This window comes from Choloepus didactylus, chromosome 24 (assembly GCF_015220235.1).
Source record: "Choloepus didactylus isolate mChoDid1 chromosome 24, mChoDid1.pri, whole genome shotgun sequence".
Lineage (NCBI taxonomy): Eukaryota > Metazoa > Chordata > Mammalia > Pilosa > Megalonychidae > Choloepus > Choloepus didactylus.
In genome coordinates, this window is record NC_051330.1 from 23,120,736 (window position 1) to 23,145,643 (window position 24,908).

Genomic DNA, 24,908 nt, shown 5'->3' on the forward strand with positions numbered 1-24,908 from the left:
AGAGGGGCTGTCGTGTGGGTTTATCCTTTATTCTATTTACCTAGTGCATTACATAGATTGATTTTCACATGAACCACCTTTGCATTCCTGTGATGAATCCCACATGCCCATGATGTATAATCTTTTTAATATGCCTTGGATACAGTTTGCTATTATTTTAAGAATTTTTGCATCTATTCATAAGGGAAGTTGGTCTGTAGTTTTATTTTCTTGTGCTGTCTTTACCAGGCTCCAATATCAAAGCATTGCTGGCCTCCTAGAATGAATGGGGATGGGTTCCCTCCTCCTGAATTCTTTGGAAGGGTTCGAGGAAGATGAGTATTACTTCTTCTTGAAATGTTTGGTAGAATTCACCAGTGAAGCCATTTGGTCCTGGACTTTTCTTTGGTGAAAGATGTTTGATCACTGATTCAATCTCTGTACTTGTTATAGATTTGTTGATATTTTCTATTTCTTTTTGAGTTGATTTGCATAACCAAGGTATTTCTAGGAATTTTTCCATTTCTTCTAGATTATCATGTCTCTAGATTATCTAGTTTGTTGGCATGCAATTGTTCATAATATACTTTTATAATCATTTTTATTTGTGTAAGGTCAGTATTTATTTTCATCTTTTCTTCTTTGTAAGTCTAGCTAAAGGTTTGCCATTTTAATTGAATTTTTTTCAAAGAAATAACTTTTTGTTTTGTTAATTCTCTCAATTGTTTTCTATTCTTTATTCCATTTATGTCCACTCTAATCTTAATTATTCCATTTCTTCTGGTACCTTTGGTTTTACTTCGCTCTTGTTTTTCTAGTTTCTCAGGTATAAAATTGGGTTATTAATTTGTGATATATCTTCTTTTTAAATATGGGCATTCATAGCTATAAACAGATGACTTGAAATAAAATGTAAGGGAGAAAGGGAACATTTGAACAATGGTCCCATACAGAGAGTAAGGAGGAAACATTTGGCAGCTGATGTAGATTAAAAACAAACCCAAGCAAAATAAATAACCATAAACAAAAAAGATACTGGATGCTGAAAACAGTGGCTCCAACCCCAAAGGGCAGTAAAATAAAAGTCGTAGGAGCCATCTATCTGGGAGCGGCGGGTGGTCGGCACGGTGTGCTCAGCCACGGCTCTGGGATCGCCTGCAGGGAGCGGGTGGGTGGGAGTGCACGCGTGGGGGACGAAGCAGAGGCAGCCGGTGGCGGTAGCGTGGTCCCAAGGAGTTGCAACGTCACAAGGAGGAGGATGGCGGAGTCCTCGGACAAGCTCTACAGGGTCGAGTACCTAAGAGCGGGCACGCCTCCTGCAAGAAATGCGGGGATAATATCCTCAAGGACATGCTCGGGATGGCCATCATGGTGCAGTCCCCCATGTTTGATGGGAAAGTCCCACACTGGTACCACTTCCCCTACTTCTGGAAGGTTGGCCACTCCATCCGGAACCCTGATGTCGAAATAGGTTCTCCGAGATTTGGTGGGGGGAACAGCAGAAAATCAAGAAGACCTAAGAGGCTGGTGGAGCGATGGGCAAAGGCCAGGATGGAAGTGGCAGCAAGACAGAGAAGATGCTGGGTGACTTTGCAGAAGAATATGCCAAGTCCAGTAAAAGCACACCCAAAGGATGTATGGAGAAGATCGAAAAGGGCCAGATACGCCTGTCCAAGAAGATGCTGGATCCGGAGAAGCCACAGCTGGGCATGATTGACCGTGGGTACCACCCAAACTGCTTCATCAGCAACAGAGAGGAGCTGCGTTTTGGGCCGGAGTACAGTGCGAGCCAGCTCAAAGGCTTCAGCCTCCTCACTCCGGAGGATAAAGAAGCCCTGAAGAAGCAGCTCCCAGGAGTCAAGAGTGAAGGAAAGAGAAAAGGTGATGAGGTGAGTGGAATTGAGGAAGTGGCCAAGAAGAAATCCAAAAAAGAAAATGACAAGGATAGTAAGCTTCAAAAGGTCCTCAAGAAAAAATATATACCTATTGCAAACTATATACTACAGTTAGAAGTATTTCAACATTCTTTCATAAACAGTAACAAATGTACTATACCAACACTACGAGTCAACAATTGAAGGGAGTTGGTTAGGGATATGGGAGGATTCGATTTTCCTTTTCTTTTCCTTTTTTTTTTTTTTCTCTTTTCATCTTTCACTTTATTTCTTGTATCAAGTAATGAAAAGTTTCTAAAAACTGAACAAAAATTAAGTGCAGTGATGGATATACAGCTGTATGAGGGTACCAGGGGCAACTGATTTACACTTTGGATCTTTGGATAATTGTATGGCATCTGAACAATCCCAATAAAAATTAAAAAGAAAAAAAAAAAGGCCCTCAAGGCACAGAATGACATGATCTGGAACATCAAGGACGAGCTCAAGAAAGTGTGTTCAACTAATGACCTGAAAGAGCTCCTTATCTTCAACAAGGAGTAAGTGCCTTCTGGGGAGTTGGCGATCTTGGACTCTTCTTGGGACCGGGATTTCATCTGGTGTTAATGACACCTGTCTACTGTATAATGAGTACATTGTCTGTGACATTGTTCAGGTAAACCTGAAGTATCTGCTGAAACTGAAATTCAATTTCAAGATGTCCTTGTGGTGAACTCTGAGTTATGGTGGGGTCTCACCTCAGCAACTCCAGCGTGGCTCCCCTGACTGCTCGTGTGCTGACTCCTCATCAAAAACTTCAGCTGAATTGCTGGTGGATATTACCTTTACTAACTCTCCCTAGAAAGGATTTTATATCAACAGATGGTCACATGTTAAATGGTTTTTCCGAACTTTTCAAATCCCTCAGTTTGTGTTCTGTTTGAGGGGAGGATGGGTTATTTTGATTTTTTGCTCTCCTGGGAAGTACAACTGACAACAGAGGAAATGTTGGGAAGTTTTTTTGTGTTTCATTATATTTTGGTTTGTTGTATTTTTTTTTTTTTTTTTTTTTTTTTTTTTTTTGCCCAGACCAGTCCTATGAGAAGAACTACAAGCTACTTTAGAACATCTGCCTTACTGGTTTCCCCAGGAAGGAAAAAATATGCTTCATGCTTCTACCCTTTCTCTTTTAAGTGTTCATCTTATGGTTTTAATTTTGGAAAAATGTTAGGCATTTATTTTGAGGTAAAAATAAAAACTAATTTCATAAAAAAAAAAGTCGTAGAATGACAGCTCTGAAGCTTGCCAAGAGAACAACCATCGAGATGGTGGCAGCAAATTAGAAAACTCTAAATAGATGATGGGGGGCAGAGAAAGAGTATTTCATGCTACTCTTTTTATGATTGAGAGTTTGGATGAGATTGCAGATGTGTTGAAGGCACATTATTCTTTTGACTAGAGAAACAAGAAAGACAATTAGAAACTCCAAGAGAAACAGAAAGCTATGAAAACTGTGGCCTAAATATGAAACCAAGCCAAATGTACCACATTTTAAGCAATTGATGGAGAATAAGATAACTAAAATATTTATGTCAATGCTATAAAAATTTGTCATCCAGGAATTATATCATAGGACCGTACAGAAATATAATTCCAACAGACTACTTCACCTTGAAATGGACAATATTTTCATGCATAGCATTGTTGATATTATTGCTTAACTTTTAAACATTTGGATCCAACCACAAACCAAATATGGAAGACATAATTATGATTTAAAGAAAAGTTGAGAATGTTAAAACCCTGACAATGTAAAAGTAAATGGGATGATGATCTTGGACCGAGTTGCTGATGGGATGATGTTCTCATGCATGCTCAACACGGAGGAGTCTTCAAGACATCATGTTCAGTGAAACAGGGAGACACAAAAGAACAAACATTGTATGAACCCTCTTACAGGAAATACCTAGAATATGCTGATTCATAGAGTCATAAAATAGATTACAGTTTACCAGGGGCTGGGTGTGGGGTGGGGAATTATTGCTTTGTGGGTGCAAAGTTTCTGTTTGGGGAGATGAAACAGTTTTGGTTCTGAATAGTGGTGATGGTAGCACAATATTGTGAGTGTAATTAATACCACTGAATTCTGTAGTTGGAAATGGTTAAAAGGGGGATTTTTTGTTGCATATATGTGACCACAATAAAAAGTAAAATAAAATAAAAGATTAGAAGTTGGAAATAAGTAATGAGCTAGGAACACTAGTGTTTTTATCTTTTATTAGGAAAGGCTAGGACAAGCAACAGAAGTATCCAGATGCATCATTTAAATTAACAAATGAAGCCCTAGACAAGCCCAGGGAGGCACGTAATTGAGCAGTTTCTAGCCCAGACCATGGAGCCACCCTGTTTAGGCTCAGATCCCAGCACTGGCACTCAGTTGTTTGTTTCCTTTGAGCAAAATAGTTAACCACTTTGGACCTTTCTTCTCATCTGTAAAATACAATTAGCAACATTATCTACATCAGTATTGTCATGAACACTAAAGGAGTAAATATTTGTAAAGTTCCTAGATTAGTGCCTGGTGATAGTAAGTCCTACATCAGTGTTTGTTTAATAGTCTACTAAGTTTTGGGAAAGACTCGCTGGAGAAGTTAAGAGTGGTGTATTGTGGGAGCTGAATCATCACATCTTATGGTGAAGTTTAAAAATAAGAAATGGGAATATATTCTTGTTTTTAAAATTTATGAAGAGATGCACTAAAAACAGAAAAGGCTGAAGAGGACACCTTTGGGAACATGGCCTGAGCATGGAGAGGAAAGAGGAGGGAGGACGTCTCTTTTTTATTAAAACACACCCACCCACCCACATTGTCCAGCACAAGGCCAAGGGCTGGCAGATGTAACTTGTAAACAGGAACAATGAGCCTTTTTTAGATAAAGACAAGGCACTTTATTACTTACCTCACCAGCAAAAGGAAAAGTAGCTAAAGACGTCAGCAACCTGTGACCCTTGCACAGGGAGACACTGAAACAAAAGGGACCAGATGACTATGACACACTTGACAGGGTGCCCTTTTCTGAAAAGCCAACTCTCAGCTGCTGCCAAGGGGCTTTATGTCTGTAGCTGTGCCCAGGGTGGGATGAGAAACAGCCTTATGACAGCCTCCAGGGACCAGGGAGGCCTCAGAGCAGCTCCCCAAAGGCCTCCATGCTCTTGGGATCAGAAAGAACATGAGGTGCTTTACCCTGACTCAGATCAGTGGTTCAAATTGTACTTGTGAAATGTGGATATGGGTGATACACATACAAATCAATAGAAGGATGATAGAAGATGATTATGATGATGATGATGATGACGATGATGAGAGGGAGAGAGGGAGAAATAGAAGGAAAGATACATAGAAATAAAGATGATATAGATGATATAACTACCCATAGAGATTATACATGCATATGAATACAGATGTAGACATAGGTATAAGTAGTTATTGAGATAAAGATAGAGAGAGAGATTTCAGGTTGGATATAGACCTAGTCATGGATATGAAGATGGAGGTGGAGATGGAGATATTGATATAGGTACAGATACAGATAGGTAGATGATAGATGATTAGAGATAGAGATAAGAGACAGAAAGGGAGAGAGCATCTACACAGTTGAGACCTCATGTCAGGCCCAAATGACCCTCAGCAGGCAGGAGAGGGACTGGGGCTGACCAAGATTTGAGAAAGAGAAATTATATCCTCATGTGTTGACCCACTAGAATGCTGCTCACAGACTGAAATTTACACTGAAAGTTCAGAGAAAGTACATAATTGTAGGATGGTTTGAAAATGAATAATGGAACTGGCTAAACTAATCTGGTTCATTTCAAAAATGCACTTTCTCCTTCTAAAGGGTCACTGGAAACAGTAACTGTGAGTAGGGGGCAAAACAGTCAGCAGGGGGCCTTTAGATGGCTTAATTTTTTTTCAAACCCTTAAGATAAAACTATTTTCTAAAGAAAAAAACTTGGCAAGGGTTGACTCCTTTCAGGAGTTAAGAAATGCTGAGATATCAAAAGGAAATTATCTAAGCCCCAGTTTTTCCATCTCTAAAACTAAGATTAACAATCTTAGCCTGCATATGTCACAGGGTTGTTGTGGAGAAATGAGGAAATGCTCCACTGTCCTGCACTGTTGAATTTGTCCCATCTCAGGTAGATCACCCCTAGGGGGTCTCAGTGGGGGAGGGGTGAAGAAGTCCACAGCATTGGACAGGAACTTTAACAACTGTAAAGTACCAAGGACATGTGATGGACTTTTTTTTTTCCTTTTTAATTTTTATTGGGATTGTTCAGATACCATGCAATTATCCAAAGATCCAAAGTGTACAATCACTTGCCCCTGGGTACTCTAATACAGCTGTGCATCCTTCACCACACTTAATTTTTGTTCAATTTTTAGAAACTTTTCATTACTCCAGACCAGAAATAAAGTGAAAGATAAAAAAAGAAAAAAAGAAAAGGAAACTCGAATCCTCCCCTATCCCTAACCAAACCCCACAATTGTTGACTCATTGTGTTGGTATAGTACATTTGTTACTGTTTTTAAAAAAAAGTTGAAATACTACTAACTATAGTATATAGTTTGCAATAGGTATATATTTCTTCCCTATATGTCCCTCTATTGTTAACTTCTAGTTGTATTGTCATACATTTGTTCTGGTTCATGGAAGTGATTTCTAGTATTTGTACAGTTAATCATGGACATTGCCCACCATAGGATTCAGTTTTATACATTCCCATCTTTTGACCTCCAACTTTCCTTTTGGTGACACATATAACTCTGAGCTTCCCCTTTCCACCTCATTCACACACCATTTGGCACTGTTAGTTATTCTCACATCTTGCTACCAATATATCTGTTCATTTCCAAACATTTAAGTTCATCATAATTGAACATTCTGCTCATACTAAGCAACCGCTCCCCATTCTTAAGCCTTGTCCTATATCTTGGTACCTTATATTTCATGTCTATGAGTTTACATATTATAATTAGTTCCTATCAGTGAGACCCTGCAATAATTGTCCTTATGTGTCTGGCTTATTTCACTCAGTATATTGCTCTCTAGGTTTTGTCATCAACCCATTTTTTTTATATGGTTTTGTTCACTCATCATACATTCCATCCTAAGTAAATAATTGATGGTTCTCTGTATAGTCATATATTTATGTGTTCACCGCCTTCACCACTATCTATATAAGGGCATCTACATTTCTTCCACAAGGCAGGAGGGAGAGTCAAAGAAGGTAGAGAGGCAAAAGAAGAGGGAAAAAAAATGACAGCTAGGAAGCAGCAAAAGGAAAAGTAACCTGAAATCAAAGTAGGGTAAAGAGTCAGACACCATTACCAATGTCAAGTGTCTAACATACCTCCCCTATCCCCCCCTCTTATCTGCATTTACCTTGGTATATCACCTTTGTTATATTAAAGAAAGCATAATACAATGATTCTATTAGTTAGAGTCTCTAGTTTACATTGATTGCATCCCTCCCCCAATGCCTCCCTATTTTTAACACCTTGCAAGATTGACATTTGCTTGTTCTCCTTTGTAAAAGAACATATTTGTACATTTTATTACAATTGTTGAGCACTCTAGATTTCACCAAGTTATACAGTCCCAGTTTTTATCTTCCCTCCTTTCTTCTGGTGTCTCACATGCTCCCAACCTTCCTCTCTCAACCGTGTTCATGGTTATCTTTGTTCAGTGGACTTGCATTGTGCTACCATCTCCCAAAATTGTGTTCCAAACCTCTCACTCCTGTCTTCTATCACTCTGTAGTGCTCTCTTTAGTATTTCCTGTAGGGCAGGTGTCTTGTTCACAAAGTCTCTCATTGTCTGTTTGTCAGAAAATATTTTGAGCTCTCCCTCATATTTGAAGGACAGCTTTGCTGGATATAGGATTCTTGGTTGGCTGTTTCTCTCTTTCAGTATCTTAAATATATCACACCACTTCCTTCTTGCCTCCATGGTTTCTGCTGAGAGATCCACATATAGCCTTATTAAGCTTCCTTTGTATGTAATGTATCACTTTTCTCTTGCTGCTTTCAGGATTCTCTCTTTGTCTTTGACATTTGATAATCTGATTATTAAGTGTCTTGGCATAGGCCTATTCAGATCTCTTCTGTTTGGAGTATGCTGTGTAAGATAATGTCTGCACTTTTGCATCTATAAGACCTTTTACTCTGCATGCAATAGCCAACAGCTCCTTGTGAGTAAACTCAGGCTTGTTTTCCAGTTGAGGAAATCCAGGTAAGATAGTAAGTGTCTTTGTCACTATCACCTGGGAAAGAGGGATGTTTGGGTGACTGAGCTGTGAGTCTGAGGCCTTTCATAGAGATGGAACATTTTGATGTGAATTGTTTTGTGAAATATGAATTTCAGCACCAAAATATGGTAGTCCCTAGTGTTACCCTCTTGTTCAAAGTTAAGTTATTCTAATTGGACAGATACCCTCAGCCAGTGAGGAGCAAAAATTCTTGAGTATATAAACACAAATGTAAAAACCATGTATCACTGCTTACGGCAAAGGTGTGGCTCTGCAAACATGTACTTTGGGTTGTCAAATTTGTGGAACCAATTTAATCAGAATGAGGGCCAAGCAGATGGATCATGACCTTTTTGATTGGTTTTTATATAGTCTCTAGTGTGTGAGTAATGAGTACAGGGGTTTGTGTTATGTTTTGATAGGTTTTAACCAGAAACAATACCCTTTCCTATTACACCCGGTCATCTCTGATTAGACCTTAGCTATGGAGACCTGCTACTTCTCTCTGTGAATGCTGATGGAATTTTGTGCTGGCTTTGAACACTAGGTGGCAGACATGCTCTTGTTAATATTTGGTGAGCGAGTTGGGAGCACGGACACCCACCCTGCAGGGATGAGGAGCTCTCTTAAATAGTCACCGCACCCTCCCCCACCACACACACACACACACACAGACACACACACACACACACACACACACACACACACACACACACACACACAAAGGCCACAAAGGATGTTCCCATCGAAATAGACATCTATTTTGAAATCCACAGGAAACATGTTTTTACCTTATTGATGGCTTGGCCAGGGATGCTTTTCTGAGGCCTTTCAATTCATTTCAGAAGTGGAGCAAAGTCACTAGGGTTTCAACCTCTCATTCATCAATGGTGAATATGAGGAGAAAAATAAAATCTGGATTTAAAACCCTGACATCATGTTTGGTAATCTTTGCCTAAGAGTGTTGGGGTGCTAGAAAGAGCAACAGAGCCAACTGTGGGATGTTTTTTCTCTTTCATGATTGGAGACAGAAAGATGTTACAATGCCCATCATAGAAATTCAGATTCAGGTTGGTCCTCAGTAATCATCTAATGACCAGAATCTTATTGAGAGGCACTCAACCCTGGCTGTGACTGAAACTCACCTGGGTGCTTTCAAAAAGTACAGGTGCCTGGACCCTAACCCAGGCTTACTGAGTCAGCACACCTGGGGACTGGGACACAGGCATGGGCTTCTTTAATTTGAAAAGCTGTAGAGGCGATTCTGTAGTGAAAACACTACCCCTCGGAGTAACATTTGTAGCTTCTTAAGATAAACACATTCCCTGGATAGACTTACATGTGATAATATCCCAGAGAGTGGGGTTTCAGAAGTACCAAAAGGACCCCGCAGCTCAAATCCACTCTCCCCTTTAACCTAGTGGGAAGTCTGAGAGGCTCCTCACTAGTTACTCCTTTGTGTCTCTTAGGCTAAAGTGCAACAGTAATGTGGGATTTCATCTGTCACCGGACTTGAGCTTCTTATAGTTCCAAGTTGTTTGTTATATTATGAAAGGCAATCAATAAAGCAATGAGAATAAAGCACTAGGCTTATCAAGTTGAGAAAGATTTAGGATCCTGTTTCCTTTTGAGAAGAACAGGTCTCACTCAGAACAGGGAGGCATGGAATGCACTGGTCACTCATATACCAGAAAGGAAGGATTCTGATGAGAGGATTTGGAAGTTCCCCAAAGCAGACTTTGAATGTTTTCCTATTTTGCTGAGCACTGCCCAGTCTTGCTGCTTAGTATGGAGGAGTCAAGTATAATAGTATAAGAACACCACCCTCCAACCCCACCCCCACCCCAGGCAGGGGCAAAGAAGCTGAATCCAGTGGTGTCAAGGGCACTTTCTAATGCCTTAGCAGTGATGGAGACAAGATCAAGTCTCGTAATAGTGAACATAGGGCTTCTCTTTGTGGGAAGGTCTTAGGGCTCATCAGTTACTGCTGAGGCTGGGTCTCTAAGACATTGCAATTCTAGGTTAAAATCAATTGGCCAAAAGTATGAGAACACAGTCTACTTGACTGTCCCAACCCGCGGGACGATCAACGGAGGCTCCAAGTCCTGTGAGGGAGGAATGGTATGGGACAAGAGACACGAGGAATGACAGCAAGACAAATATCCTGATCAAGCTGTAAAAGTTTATTGAGGAGGCAGAGCATATATACTCTAGGAGAAGGGGAAGTGGCTAGCAAGGGCTCGTGGCAGTCTAGGATTGGTGGCTGCTGTTGCTAGGGTAGATGGCAGATGTAAGGTTAGCACTTTTGGCGCGAACTAGCACTTTTGGCGCGAACTACTTCCGTAAAGAAGGCTGAGGGTAACTTAAGCTGTTGTTGCATCAGCCCTGGCAGCCATGTTGCATATTTCCAGCATTGCTGAGGGTGGACTTTATACATGCTACCTTAATCGCCCTCTACATCTCCTCCCTTTGTTTTTCAAAAGGATGGAGGAAGAATGCTGATCAAGCATTCTTTTGGCATTAACCTGCTGGGGGAAGTAGAGGCCTCATTCCCCAAGTTGTTTGTGGCTCTGTTTTTCCGGGGAGGGGAATTTGTGCAGAGCGAACCCCTATGCAAATGAGGCATACTTCTCAAGGAGCTCAAAAATGGCCTTTAATTGTTTTGGCCCTCCTTTGCAGTGCTTTGCTTCGCACCCAGCGGTACCAGTCATAGCATAAGCTAGAAGCATATTTTCGAGTTATATGCTGCTCCCATAGGAGGGGGCTTTCTTACCCGAAAGGGTGGGTAGCAGGCAGGTTTTCTGGATCCACACCTTGGTCAGCGAGGTGAAGCCAGTGATAATGCACTTGAATAGGCTTGCCTAGGGCAGAATCAACTTGGTCCTTAACTAACTGTATTATTCTTTTTATGGCCCAAGGTGCAAAAGATATTATAAGGAGTATGGTTATAAAGGGGCCTAATATAGGGAGGAGATAAGGGAGAATTCCGTTGAGCCCCCAGGAGGTACCTCCTTGGGTTTCTCGTTCACGTTTGCGGTTTGCAATTCCCTCCCTAAGTTTCGTCATGGAATCTTTAACTATGCCAGAATGGTCAGCGTAAAAGCAACATTCTTCGCCCAGTGCAGCACAAAGCCCTCCCTGCTTAAGGAAAAGCAGATCTAAGCCTCTCCTGTTTTGGAGAACAACCTCCGATAGGGACGTAAGGGATTTTTCAAGATGGGTGATGGAGGTTTCAATGTGGGCTAAATCTTCGTCTATAGCAGCTCTTAGGTGGGAGAGGCCCTGGTTTTGGAGAATGATAGAGGTGGTTCCGGTGGCTCGGCCAGCAATACCTAAAAGAGAAGCAATAGTAACAGCCGTAACAAATTCTCTTTTCTTTCTCAACGTGACTGGAGGTTGTGCGGCTAAGTGGTGATAAAGGTCTTCCTCTGTATGGAAGAGGACATGGGGTAGCACAGCCACTAAGAGGCACATTTCCCCTGTTTCAGTGAGGGCTTTTGCTGATACGCAAGGAGTAAGCCCCGTGGAAGAGCACAGCCATTTTTCCCCTATTGGGGGAATATAGAATTTACCTTCTGGAAAGGACGACTGTGCACAGACCTTTTTTAAGGAGGAGGAAATGTTACCAACACAATGCCCAGAGTGAAGAACGGATTGCATAGTAAGGCCGATTTTTTTGTTTGCATTCCAAGGACATTGTGGAGGATTGTCCTCATTAGAAATATTAAATGTGACATTAAGAGCTATAGCATCATAGTAAGGAGGTTTGATAGAGAAGCACAGCCAACAACTGTGAGTAAGGTTAGGCTGGGAGGAGTTTAGAGAGTGAAAGGCAGCTTGGAGCATTGGCCAAAGTGGTGTATTAAGCGACATGGGAGGGGTTGGGGACGACAATATTGAAATGTTAGTAGAGGGGGAAGTAGTGAAATGAATTTTAGAAAGATTTTTGCTTGGCGTGCTCAGCTTGTGCGGGATAGGAGGGGTAGCTGGAGGCACGAGCACTATATTTGGTCCAATGGTGGATGGTTTTTGTTGTACTGCTTCCTTCTTTATTAATATAAGGGACCCTGGGTCGCTCCCTGTAACGTAAATTCAGAAGCCTCATGTTCGACCGACTAGCCAAGAGGGATCAGTAGGAAGCTGCACAGTGAACATAAGTTTTTTTGGGCAGGTGAATGATATAAATGTAGGCACGCCGTGGTTGGATATGCAGGGATAAGGAACTTCTGTAAGGGTTAGAAAACGTTCAGGGATGGGAGGTTTCCAACCAGTGGCTAATGTTTTACACCCCCAGTACGGGTAGTAATACTCGTTGGGGGAATTGCAATATGGTTTTTTAGGATTTATTTGAGGACACATGTAATATTGGGCTTGGTTAAGACTGGTAGGAAAGTGACCTGGGGTGAATAGGTCGGAGGCATTAATGGAAAAGGAGGCTTGTTTAGTGATATTGGTTCGTATAATTGTGGAATCTTCCCACCGCGTTAGAGTCCATTTCCAGGGCTGATGGGGGTTGGAATTGCCGAAGGTGGCACGCACACTTTGCAGGAGAAAATATAAGGTGGCAACTTTAAATGGCAGTAGGCTTAACAAAGCCATACTAATAGAGGCTATTGGTTCTTTCTATTAAGGGAAGCAAGCTAGCAGAGTGATACACCCTACGACGCACAAATATATTATAGCAAGCAGGATTTTTTCTAATGGGTTCCAATCTTTTGGGGCAATGGTTGCTAATCCAGTTGCAAACAGCAAGGCCAGAAGACCAATTAGTAAAAGCCAGTAGTAATTCAAGGGGTAATTCATGTAATTAGTGATGGGATAAACCTGTAAGCAGGACTTCTTTCCACTTCCGGTTGTGTGCAGGCTGGTTGTCTCCGGATGGGTTATAGCAGGAGTTATTGATGCGCTGGAAGAGAGAAGAAAAATATTTTTCTCAGGGAGAGGCTTCTACCCTGGAAAGGTTATTATTAAGAGGAGGGGAGTGGAGTGTCTCAGGAGTTTGTTTTGGTAGTGAGGAATTAATATGTTTTATTAGCCTTTCTGGAAGCCAGCGAGCACCTTCCCTCTTTTGATCGTATATGCAAGCAGAGCCTTGTCCCCAAATAATCACTGGGTCAGGCCCATTCCATTCTGACGTTAAGGGGTCACGCCACATAACAGTGGCTTGTTGCATCTGTGTTTTGGGATGCCAGTGCCTATCAGCCGCAGATTGCCCTTTATCATCCAGAGTTAGGAAGTTAAGAACAAAAAGAGCATGATGTAAAAGGTCTCAGGGACGTTGTTTTCTGAGGTTGAGAGTGCTTTCGGCTAGGCGGCACAAAGCATTTTTTAAGATGCGATGTGTTCATTCTACTATTCCTTGCCCCTGGGGGTTATATGGTATTCCTGTAGTATGCTTGATTTGTAATTGTTGACAGAAGGTTTGAAAATTTTTGCCAGTATATCCAGGCCCATTGTCTGTTTTAATGAGTTTAGGCTGGCCTAAAATGGTGAAACAATGCAGCAAATGAGAGATAACATGTTTTGAAGCTTCTCCTGTTTGCAAACTAGCTTGAATAAATCCACTATATGTGTCAACGCAAACATGAATATATTTAAGTTGCCCAAAACCAGCAAAATGGGTGACGTCCATTTGCCAGATTTTATTTGAGATGAGTCCTTTTGGATTGACTCCCAAATGAGGGACTGGCAGTTGGTCACACAGTTTTTGCAGGCTTTAACAATTTCCCTTGCTTGTTCCCTTGTAATATTGAATTTTAAGCAGAGGGTGTTTGCATTTAGGTGGTGTTGGGCATGGGCTTGGGAAGCTAAGGTTAGAGAATCACAGAGATTGGGGCATATTAATTGGGTGGCAGCATCTGCCATTGCGTTGCCTTCCATTAGAGGGCCTGGCAGGTTTTGGTGGTCATGGAGGTGTCCTATAAAAAAGGGGTGCTGTCATTTGAGAATTAATTTTTGTAGCTTAGAAAATAAGGGGACTGCATTGGTGGATGGTTTGATAAACGGAGTTGTTTCTAATAGTGGTACAGACTGAGCTATGTACGCGCTATCAGTGTATAAATTAAAAGGTTGGTCTTGAAGGTGGGAAAAGACCTGCAGGACTGCATAGAGCTCGACGAGTTGAGCTGAGGTATAGGGAGAGTGCATGGAAAATGCTTGGCCTTGGATGACATATGCTGTGGTCCCATTTACTGAACCATCAGTAAAGACTAAGATAGCAGGGTTTATTGGTTTTGTTTTAGTGACTTTTGGAAAGGTGAATTGATGGATTTTAGCAAACTGGATTAATGGATTGCTGGGGTAATGGTTATCAATATTGCCTAGAAACAAAGAGCATGCAATAGCCCATTCGTCGTTGGTTTGGAAAAGCCAATGGATTTGATCTTGGGTGTACGGGACGATAAGGGAATCGGGGTCTTTTCCAAACAATTGGCGACTAGTTTGTTGGCCCTTAGTTATGAGGGAAGCTATAAGAGAAATGTATGGCGAGAGCACTTTTGTTGGAGTAGCTGGAAGGTGAACCCAGAGTAGTGGGTGGCCTTGCCCGTTTGGTTGTTTTAAATTGGATTGCCAGAATACACCTGTAGGTGTGTGGGTTGTAGCAAGAGTTATAAAAATTAAGGGTTGGTGGTAATTTATTTGATAGAAAGTTTGATTTTGGATAGCTTGATTTACGATGGTAAGTGCCTGCATTGCTTCTGGAGTTAGGTTTCTGGGAGAGGAGGGATTTGCGTCTCCTTTTAAGATATTATTGAGTGGCAGAAGAGCTTCAGTGGGTAGTTTTAGGTAGGGGCAAAGCCATTGAATGTCTCCCAAAAGTTTTTGGAAGTCATTTAGCGTTAGTAGATGGGAGGTTCACAGTTGAATGTGGGGTGTTAAAACTTGCTGGTGCCAAAGCTCGAACCCTAGATAAGAAAAGGGGTCTGAAGTTTGTACTTTGTTAGGGGCTATTTGAAGACTTTTGCTGTTAAATTTTTAAGAAGGTACTGAAAACAAGAATGTAGGTTGGACATGTCCTGACTCGCTAACAGGATATCATCCATGTAATGGAGAATGTAGATCTGTGGCCATAGTTGTCTGACAGGGTTAACGGCGTCAGCAACAAATTTTTGGCATAAAGTTGGACTATTGGCCATGCCTTGTGGCAAGACTTTCCATTGAAATTGGGGCATAGGGCCTTGAAAATTGATTTCAGGAACACTAAAGGCAAAATGTTGCCTGTCTTCTGGGTGAAGAGGTATGGAGAAAAAACAATCTTTTAAATCTATGACTATTATATGAAAATTAATAGGGAGAGCAACTGGTGAAGGGAGGCCAGGTTGCAGTGCTCCCATGGGCAACATTGCTTTGTTTACAGCTCGTAAATCTTGTAGCAGCCTCCATTTGCCTGACTTCTTTTTTATAACAAAAACAGGAGTGTTCCAAGCGGACTGAGTAGGTTCAATATGTCTGGCATTAAGTTGTTCCTGTACTAACTCTATAGCCGCTAAGGTTTTTTCCTGAGTCAGGGGCCATTGATCAACCCATACTGGTTCTATGGATTTCCAAGAGATTTTTTCAGCATGGGGTACAGGGATGTCAACGGCCATCAGGCTAAATTTTGGGGGAGCCCAAGTCCTGTTCTAGCTGTATTAGGTGTTATAGAGATGGGCAGTTTTATCCCTTGATTAGCTTTGCCTAGGCCTTTGCCAGGGAGAAAATTCATTTTGAGCACTTGAGCAGTAACTGTATCACTAGGGCTGCACAAAAAAACTTTCATTTGAGTTAGGATATCTCTACCCCAGAGATTAACGGGGAGATGGGGGATAATATATGGTACAACTGTACCAGTGTTCCCTTCCTCATCCTCCCATTTTAGGGTTCGTGAACTTTGTAGAGGATTTGTGGCTTTGCCTATTCCTTGTAAGTGGGTGGCAGCGGCCGTGAGAGGCCAGGATTTAGGCCAGTGATTTGAGGATATAATTGTGGCGTCAGCCCCTGTGTCTAAGATACCTTCAAATAGTTTACCATTTAGTTTTAGTCGTAAGGTGGGCTGATTATGGGATATTGGCTGTGCCCAAAAAATATCGGAGGATCTAGGGCCCTCTGTGGGGCGCTGGAGCTTTTTGAAGTTTGAGATGATATGCTGAACGGGGAGTATTATAAGTTGGGCTATTCGAGTGCCAGAAGGAAAAGGGATAATATTGTTCGAGGTGGCTGCAATTATCTGTATTTCACCTTTAAAGTCATTATCTAGCACACCCGGGATGATTTGGACTCTGCGCAGGGTGACACTAGCTCTCCCTAGAATAAGACCAAAGGTATTAGGGGGTAAAGGTCCATAGACTCCTGTTGGTATGAGGAGAGGACTGGTTTCTGGGGTTAATATTGATTCGGAGGCGGTACAGAGGTCCATTCCTGCGCTCCCTGCTGTTGCTCTCCATAAGTCTGAGATATGGCAGCGTGGTTTATGGTTGGGAGCGCAGGTACTGCGACTGGGGATGGCTGAACAAACCGTACTGCCCCTGGGTTCATTCTGGTTGGGGCCTGGGGCCGGCCCCATTGGAAGTTTCCCTGGGGCTTAGGCTTAAGGGGTTGGCCATTTATGTCTGCTTGAGAATGGCATTCAGACGCCCAATGGAACCCCTTTTTACAGCGGGGACAAATAGAGAGCGGCAATGGGGGTTTATTAGTAATGGGTAAGGAGGAACTGGTTTGTGGCATGGGGCAATTTTTTGAAAAATGGCCAGGTTGTTTGCAGTTATAGAACTTTGGAGGCTTTGCTTGTGCCGTAAAATTTTTATGCTGCGCTGCAAAATTTTGAAGGGTGGCACCAATGGCTATTCCGAGTTTGAGTGGGCCCGATGCCAGAACGGAGCTTTATGTAATTATTAAGATTGGTATTATGAAAGGGGCGGATTGCTACTTGGCAGGCAGCATTAGCATTTTCATAGGCCAGGTGTTTAATAAAATCACTTTCGTTTTCGCTGGCCCCAAATAAGCGCTCAGCCATGTTTTGCAGGCAGCTAAGGAAATCGGTATATGGTTCATCAGGTCCCTGTCTTAATTTAGCGAGAGAGGCAGTGGCGGCGCCCTTTTGCGGAAGTTTTTTCCATGCTCTAAGCGCGGCCGTTTGTATTTGTGCTAGGAGACCTGGGGGAATTGAGCTTGCTTGTTATTTTTGATGGTAGGGGCTTTGACCTAAGAATTTGTCCAGGTTTTAGAGGTGGTTTTACGGGCATTACGGGTGGCATACTTTTTACAATGCTCTTCATAATCGGATTTCCACAACAGGAAATCGCCGCCGGACAGGGCAGCTCTGGCTAATTGGGACCAATCATTAGGAGTGAGTTCTTTTTCACTGAGGCTTTCCAACAGGGTGAACGTGAAGGGGGCGGTAGCGCCATAATCACTCACTGCCTTTTTTAATTTTTCTAAATATTTTAAACTGAGTTTTTTATATTTAGCTGTTGAGGTAGTACGAGCCTCTTCTTGCTCTTCTTCATTAGAACTAGGGGGATTTGATTGTTCATTTTCCTCGCTTTCACTACTAGAATCGCCATTTTGGGAGCCAGCAGTGCCATTTTGAGGGTCTTGGGTTTGACTATGCGTAACAGGAAAAGCTGAGACTTTGCAATGGGGATGTGATGAGTGGGCGTTTTCTGGAAGCACAAGGGCTGCAATGCTTTGAGTTGCCGACCAGAGGTCGGCGAGCAAATTGGCGGCTCGCAGCCGCTCCTGATTAAAAGTTTCTCTAAAGTTATCGGCATGTAGCCGGAGGTTTTCTGTGGCCTCTTCTAAAGCACAAAACTGAGGTAAGGACGTGACTGGATAAAAATGAGAATATGGTTTGGGAAAATCGGGTGTGTAAGGGGGTGGCCGAAACGTAGGAAGGGAGTTGGTCTCCAAAGAGGGAGAGATTTTAGCCTCTGGTTCCTCCAAAGAGGGAGAAATTTTAGCCTCTGGTTTGATATTGTGCTGATCAGGCGATAGACTAGCTTGACTAGTTGGGGTATTTGGCCTATCCCTGTTGGGGTTTTTGTTTAGGGGATTTTCAGGTATGTTAATGATTACTGAGCTGCATGATGAAGCGGGGCGAGAGTGCTCTCTTAAAGCTTCCTCTCCTTTTTTGCAGAGGTTCTGAATATCTGGAGCTAAAGAATGGACTTTTAGGATTTCATTAATTAGATTCCAATAAGAAAAGGCAGTAACCAGGACCTTTTCAGGACCAAAGGTCTGGAAGTAATCTTTTAAACAGTCCCCGACTCTTAGCCAGCATTGGTGGTCTATAGTACCTTCTTGAGGGAACCAAGGGCAGGTTTTTAACAGAAAATCAGAAAACCGCGTAAGATCTTTTTTCTTAACTCTAGTTCCTCATGCCTTGAGCGATTGTTTGACCTGACTAATATATAATTCATGTTGGGAGATTGCTTGTCCCATGTTGGGGATGGGGGCTTACCTTTTGTTGCTTTCTTTTCTTCTTTCCGTTTCTTTCTTTCGCCGGCACTGATCGACTGGTGAACGGATCTGTCTCGCGAGTGCACTTCCTCGCGGCGATCCCGGGTGCGGTGAGTGTGAGAACTCTCTCCTTGAGTGCAGCGTTTCGTCTCTCACAGAACTTCGAGCCCCACGTTGGGCGCCAGTTGTCCCGGCCCACGGGACGATCAACGGAGGCTCCAAGTCCTGTGAGGAAGGAATGGTATGGGACAAGAGACATGAAGAACGACAGCAAGACAAATATCCTGATCAAGCTGCAAAAGTTTATTGAGGAGGCAGAGCATATATACTCTAGGAGAAGGGGAAGTGGCTAGCAAGGGCTCGTGGCGGTCTAGGATTGGTGGCTGCTGTTGCTAGGGTAGATGGCAGATGTAAGGTTAGCACTTTTGGCGCGAACTAGCACTTTTGGCGTGAACTACTTCCATAAAGAAGGCTGAGGGTAACTTAAGCTGTTGTTGCATCAGCCCTGGCGGCGATGTTGCATATTTCCGGCATTGCTGAGGGTGGATTTTATACATGCTACCTTAATCACCCTCTACACTTGAGTATTATTTTTCCTCTGGGTTGATCTGTTATTTTAATGTTTTACATAACACTATCTTGAATAACAAATCCATTTAAGTCAGTTCTGTCTAAAACTAGTCAGTTCAGTGGAAAAAATCAACTGAATCTGTTACAGTACAAAAAATTCTGATTGACATTAGCTTTCACTTTTATATTTTAGTCCCAGTTAGTTTCAGCTATTGTTCTAGAAAGAAAAAAATGTCCTATTTGGGGTTAAACTTTCTGTCTGTTAATTCTAAATTAACCATCTACCCTCATTAGTTTTTATTAAAAATCACTAGAGCCTTCTCTGTTATTGTCTTTAGTAACACACACTTTATTGCACTCTGGAAAAACACACATGAAATTCAGGATCTGTAATTAAATGTGTGCTAGTGACATTTGGGATTCTCTGGGTGCTGTCTTGTTAATCAATCTCAGAAATATATACTTTGGAAACCGATTTGCTCAGCCTTGCAATATTTATAGTGATCTTGCTTCAGTTCCTAATGGCAGATTTTAGCCACAATAAAAAGAAGGGTCTACCAGACAGATCTTCAGCCAAGACAGCTGTGCAAGCTCTTAGGGCAGTCTGAGTCTCTAAGTTTTGCATGTGACACTCAAGCAGAGTTCAGGGTTGGAGAGATGAGCCTTAGGGTCTCTTGCACCATAGATTTCAAAGGCCCATGAAACCAGAAAGAAACATACATTTCCCACACTTAAATTTTTGGATATTGCAATTATTTCTCAGGGGAAAACTTTCATAAATGTTCCTTTGGAATTTAGTCAAGTATTTATAACTTTAGTTCAGAGATGGACTTGTTGGCAACTGCACATATTTCCAACATTATGCCTTAATGATTTTCCCTCTCAAAGTCATGGGAAGCACCATTCTCTTTGGAAAGAGAGTATGACACCAACCTCATTGAATGGCACAGGAGTGGCAGTGTGATGGTCTGCATCTAGCAGAACTCTAACCCAAGACTGAAAATTTAAAATCATCAGGAGGAAAACAATCATAGATAAGATGAAGCAGATGCCTGAAAGACACCCGCCCTTTTGTTTATTAGGGAAGTTGTAGGTTTACAGAAAGATTATGCAGAAGCCACAGTTGTGACTAGCCACTCCCATTTTTAACATTTTACATTAGTGTGGTGCCTTGTTACAACTGATGAGAGAATATTATTATAATTGCACTATTAACTATAGTCCATAGTTTACATTAGGGTTCACTGTGTTGTACAGTCCTATGGTTATATTTTGTTGTTAATTTTTATTCTAGTGACATATGTACCACCTATAATTTCCCCTTTTAACCATATTTAGATACAGAAATTGGAGGAAGACATCCCCCTTTTTAAAAAAAAAACATGAAAATGATTTCCTGTAGTCATGGAGAAAAATTTCTCTCCTGCTTTTGACTTTCAGTGACTAATCAGTTATAAATAAGTTAGATAATGTGGACATTTTCTATTTTCCCATGATTGATCAGCTAAACAGAGTTTTGTTTTGCTTTAGGCATTTATAGTCAGACTTTTTTGCTTAATGAAAGGTGCTTTCAATGATTAACTGACTGAAATAGCACACTTGACAGAAAAGGTTGAGGTATTTGCATAGTGCCTTTATGGTTTTTGCCTGATAAGTATGAACTACTTTATCTGGTTTTTAAATAAATAATTTGCCTTTTTGTAAGGAAAATGATAATAGAGAGTACTGAATGCTATGTGAATAGCCTGCCCATTATGAGATTATCCAGGTTATTGCAACAGATATTTGCCTTGTGTGAGATATAGCAATTAGGCCAACCGGTGTTTTGCAAAATGACAATTTGCTAATATAATTTGACTGGGAAGTAGGAGAGCTTCATATGAATAGTAAAGAGATATCTCTCCCTTAAACACCCCTTTAGGACATAGTACATTATGTCCTAAGAATGAACTTGACCTTAGTTTTGAAGTGAACCAGAAAATGTTTCATTATCTTTTACATTATTTTTTCATCTAGCAGTTGCATGTTGATATTATATACATGCCAAATTGTTCAGCAGATGTGTTCTGTTTAGCCATGTTGTCCCACAAAGATGTCAGTTATCATCATATTGCTTTTATATATTAGAATAACAAGGAAAATGCAGTTGTCATAAATATTTTTCTATCAAAACTGCAAAAGTAAAATTCAGACCTAGAAGGGCATGGTATTTCTAGAAAAAAATCAAAGAACATACATTTCTTTTTTGTGGAAATGAAGAGTAGTCTACCTGTAAAGTGTGGCTTTGTCGAAAGAATAAACTTAAACCACTGTTATCTAACAAACCTTGTCCACTTCTCCTGTTAACATTTTCTATTGGATCCTATAAGATATTTCAGTTTGAGAACACTATTTTAAACAATAATGGGGTTTTACCTTGATGTTTTGCGCTTTTCCTCCTTCCAGCTTTATTCCACTTATTTGCCTTTTCAGTAGAAAATAGCCATTCGAAATCGGTGTCTCAATTGTTTCAATTTATAGAGTTTTTTTTCTTTCCATTGCCTGGGCAGTGTACAGCTCTCCAAGGTTCTGAAACACCATTGCTTAGAACACTGGTTTGCAGCACTGGCTGAACACTGGAATCACTTGGGGAGCTTTTTTCCCCACATGAAAAAACAAAAAAAAACAAAAAAAAAAACCACTGATGTATAGTTTTTGCCTCTAAAGATTCTGGTTTAATTGGTCTTCAGAAGACTAGCCAGGATACTCTAATATGTGAAATAAACTGGGAGTATTTGCTTTATGGCTGTGGCTTTTTCATTCTGATACTGCTGTCTAACCCCTCTCTCTCTGGCTAGTTTATTATTTAAAAAATTTTCTTCCTTGATGAAGGTGATCTGTGATTTTTCATAGTTATAGGACAAATAGAACCATGGCTTCTATTTGTCTAAGTATGTGATACACATGCTTATAGAAGTTTTGACTGACTTTGTGTTTCTTTCAAAGACAAATATTTTCCCTCCTCTTGGAAGTTTCTCTTGTGACTCTTTATCACTTTTGGTGTCTCAGGAAACCACATAATAATCAGACAAGACCTAATTTTCAGTTCAATTGTTGTTAATGACTTGAGGGAAAGGGGTAGCAAAAAGGCAACTATTATAATTAGAGGGAAATGTGGTCTCTACAATTTGTGAAAAATATTATGGAATAAGAGGGTGACATAGAGATAGTGTTTGATCCAAAACCTTGGAATACTATTTCAGTTTAACCATGAAAAATCCCTGAAGGGAATATTTACATATATATTACATACATTTATTATATATATATACTATGTATCTATATATCTGTATATCTCTATCTATATATCTATATATCTATGTATATATGTATATTTATATATGTATATATAAATGGTGGAACAAAGGAACAGCATTATGCTCTGACTCTAATCCCCAAACCTACTGTAGAACTTAAATAGTCTATACTGAGCCATGTGGAAAACTTGTACTTCCCATCCTAAGGGCAGTCCTGAGGTCTATTTCACTTGTTAACTATTGGGATTACCTGTGATTTTAAAAAAATGCTGTTGCTAGTTTCCCCTCTCCCCCACCACCAGAGATACTGGCTAAATTGATATAGACTGTGTGGCCTTCGGCACCAGAAATTTTAAATCCTAACAAGGTGAATTCTAATGTGAAGTCAAGGATGATAACCTCCGGTCTGTTCTGCTTCCTTCCCAGTAAGTATATCCCTGAGTCACAGATCTTTCTGATCTATTGACAAGGGCCAGAGCACCTCAAAATAAGGAATAAAAGAAGAAGCTCAAGAAGCTGGCAGGACAGAGCCATCTCCAGGCTCACCTTTCCTAACCAGGTGGGATGGAATAGTTTTAAAAAGGAAGAAAGGAGCTAAAGTGAAACAGAGATGGACTGATTTTTCCCCAGGAGAGAGCAGGCCCTGTTCCTGTCCTACTTCTCCAGATTCAAGGAAACAAGAGAAACAAAAGAAAGAACATATATTCATGCACATGATTTTTAACTCCTTTGAAAAAAATGCAAATTCAAGGAGAATGGTCCACTCAGAGACAAACTCCTCATCCTAGGGAGCACAATTGAGACATGAAGGTCAGGAAAATATGAGAGTCCTGATCCCATTTTCATGGAGCCACTGACTCAGTTCCTGCTTCTGCAACTGTGGCCACAAGATGGACAGTTTAGTACCCCAAGGCTCTGATGAATGCCTCTAATGTTGCCCCAGAAACCTATTTGAGGCTAACCCCAAGGTCATTCTATACATTACTTGAGAAGTCATCCTTCTTCTATTTTTAACTTAAATTTTGTTGACCTATGTTTTATTTGATTCTTGCCAGAGACCCTGGAGTCAGAATGTCTGGTTTAGTATCCTAGAACCACCATTACTACCTATATTGACTTTAGTAAAGTGCTTCATTTTTCTGAACCTCAGTTTCTTCATCTGTAAAATAACTGTATCTAATCCATAAAGGTGTGGTGAGGAAAAAACAAAATAATCTATTTGATTGCACTCAGTACAGTGTTTAGCATATAGCCAGATCTCACTCAGTGCTAGATGTTCCTCCTCCTCCTGCCTTACCCCTCCTACCTGGCTCACCAGATAGTGAGCACCAGAGTAACAGTAATAATACCATCTAACATTATTGAGTAATTATTACATGCACTTTTCAGGCATTAATTAATTACTCACATTAACACTCTGAGATGGTTAGTTATATACCTCATTCTGAAGGTGAGAAACTTGAGGCACAGAGACATTTATTTGCCCAAATCACATGCTAATAAATTATGGATCTAGAATTTTCACCCACATTTAATGCTATGACATCATAAACCTAAATTTGAGCAATATGATTTTTTTAAGTGAATCCTTTGTTTCATCAGAAAAACTAAAATCATAATGAAATGAATATTCTTTCTTTTTGTTGCCACAGGAAGAATGAAATTTCCCAAATGTGTGTAAAAACAGCCCAATTTCCTGTTTTTTCTTGGTTGGCTCATTCTCTGTTGGTGGCAGCTTGTTTGGAATCTGGGTTTCTTTTACAGCAGCTGAATTCTGGAATGCCTTCCCCTAGAATTCAAGTTTTTCCTTCAGTATCACCAAACATCTCAAAAATTGGATTAATTCTAACTCCCACATGTCTTATGGTTCTAATGTTCCAACAATAAATAGAGCTTGCAAAGTTGCAGCATCCAATATTCCTGCCTCAGCAACTCAATTGAAGCAGCAGTTTCCCTGTATGGTAACATTTCTTATGACAAAGTATTAGTTGAAACTCAACATATTGTATTCTAGATTTATTTTCTATTCTACAACATGGGCCATAGATAATGACAGAGATTTGTCTGGGAGAAGTTGTTTGATTGTAAATAAACAGAAGACAGCAAAAGACAAAGTCTTGGTACCAGCTTTGCCTGGTGGTAATCAGTCTCTGACAGTTTTCCAGAATTCAAGACCTGTAAACTTACAACTCAAGTGGGAGGAATCTCCCATCAGGAGGTTAATTGCCATGCTATAGCCCTTGTACCTGGGGGGAAATTCACCAGTGTTGCAGATTGCTTTTCTCCAAAGGTGGTGTGTAAAACTTCTATCTTTTTACAAAGTTTATTGACCTGCTATAGTGGCATTGCCCATCCTCAGGTTTCCTGAGGCTCCCTTCTTCCTTTTGGCATCAGTTTTTTTTTGTTGTTAAAAACCTCTCAATTCTATTTCCATCTTCCTTTA

The 24,908-nt window shown here is 40.9% G+C and overlaps 1 protein-coding gene across 1 annotated transcript in view; it reads left to right on the top strand.

Annotated features, from left to right (window-relative positions):
• Positions 1–24,908, top strand: part of LOC119519959 (formin-like protein 16) — a 286,503-nt gene that overhangs the window by 18,758 nt on the left and 242,837 nt on the right. The gene's annotated exons all lie outside the window — the stretch shown is intronic.